At 34.0% G+C, this 1,716-nt stretch overlaps 1 protein-coding gene across 1 annotated transcript in view; it reads left to right on the top strand.

Annotated features, from left to right (window-relative positions):
- The window catches only part of MKKS (McKusick-Kaufman syndrome), a 15,395-nt gene that overhangs the window by 1,521 nt on the left and 12,158 nt on the right, over positions 1–1,716 (top strand). The window lies entirely within an intron of this gene.

Genomic DNA, 1,716 nt, shown 5'->3' on the forward strand with positions numbered 1-1,716 from the left:
ATATAAGAAGCTAGGTAGTAAAATAGTGGAAGAGTAACGTTAGGACATTCTGTATAAAACTTGTATTTATAGGAGGAGTTTTAATGTATACAAACAAAGCATTAGAGAATGTATTAGATGCTTGATTTTTATATATAAGGTGTCCAAGGTTTTAATGAGAGCATTATTTTATACATATAAAGCACTTATGACATAATTTTTTTCCTTTAATTCTTATAAGAGTTTGGGGACCATGTATGGCCAAATTTTAGGAAGAAAATAGTTTCTCCATGTGCAAAAAGAAACACAAAGAATATTAATTAAGATATTCTTGAAGGAAAAATAAAGATGAAAAAAGAAAGTATCTGCTCTAAAATATTAGGTGAATATAAGATGTTTTAGATGCCAGAGCAGCAGTAATTAAAAGTTTTAGAGACAAATACTGCCAGTCAAGCAAGTGGAAGCAGATATTTAAACCAACTTTGGGTGAGCAAAATTTAAAACCAGATTCAGAGTGAGTGAATCACTGATTCTAAGTAGTTAAAGTACATCAAAGGGATGCGTTGCATTTGTCTCTTATTTTTTATATTTACTTGTGGAAAATTACGTATTTAGCCAAAAACAGGATATTGAACCCTCAAGTGTCCGTCAGGCAGCTTTACCACTCACCAGCACTTTGCCAGTCCTTCTTTTAATTGCTAGACTATTTTAAAGAAAATCCTAAGCTCCACTATGTAGCCCTTCAGTATAAACTGAAAGCATAAACACTTAATCTACAACCACACAACCACATTTTTATTGTCATACAGAAAAAAGTTAACAGTAATTCCTTACTGTGATTTAATACCCAGAGCCATGTTCCTATTGCTGAATCTATCTTAAAAAATCTTCATAGTTGGTTGATTAGAATCATGATCCAAACAAAGCCCCCATATTATATTTGGTAGATAATGTCTCTTTTCAACTATTTTATTCCCCCCCCACTCTGCTTTTAAAAAAATTTCCACATGCTGAATTTGGCTGATATTTATCCTCTTTTTGTCATCTAACAAGTTCTTTTTTCCTCATCTGTAATCTGTTAGTTAGATCAAGCGGTTACTTTAATTGTATTATTTATTTATTGAACAAAAATACTTGCTGCATGGTGGATGCTATGGTATGCATTCTAGGTAAACACATTATTTCACATATATCTCGTCCACTTTTGGTGGTGTTAAGATTGATTGACAAGCGAATTTTATTTTTATTTTTATTTTATTTATTTATTTTTTTTTTTTTTAGACAGAGTCTCAAGCTGTCACCCTGGGTAGAGTGCTATGGCATCACAGCTCACAGCAACCTCAAACTCTTGGCCTTAATTCTCTTGCCTCAGCCTCCCAACTAGCTGGGACTACAGGCATCCGCCACAACTCCTGGCTGGTTTTTTGTTGCATTTGTCATTGTTGTTTTAGCTGGCTCGGGCCGGGTTTGAGGCTGGCCCTTTGAGCAGTGGGCACCGCCAGCAAGTGAATTTTCATGCTATCGCTTCATTAAATTGTCCAGAAAGTTCCCATCAATCCTTTACTTAATGAATTATTCAAGTTGAATTATGATCACTACAGTAATGTAGAAATTGGCAATTTATTTTCTACAGAGAACCAGATAGTAACTGTTTTAGGCTTTGAGGACCATATGCACTCACACAATACATAATGAACAATCATGGTTGCATTTTAATAAAACTTTGCAAAAACAGAC

The sequence above is a fragment of the Otolemur garnettii genome, unplaced genomic scaffold (genome assembly GCF_000181295.1).
Source record: "Otolemur garnettii isolate 467f Iridium unplaced genomic scaffold, OtoGar3 scaffold00025, whole genome shotgun sequence".
Taxonomy (NCBI): Eukaryota; Metazoa; Chordata; class Mammalia; order Primates; family Galagidae; genus Otolemur; species Otolemur garnettii.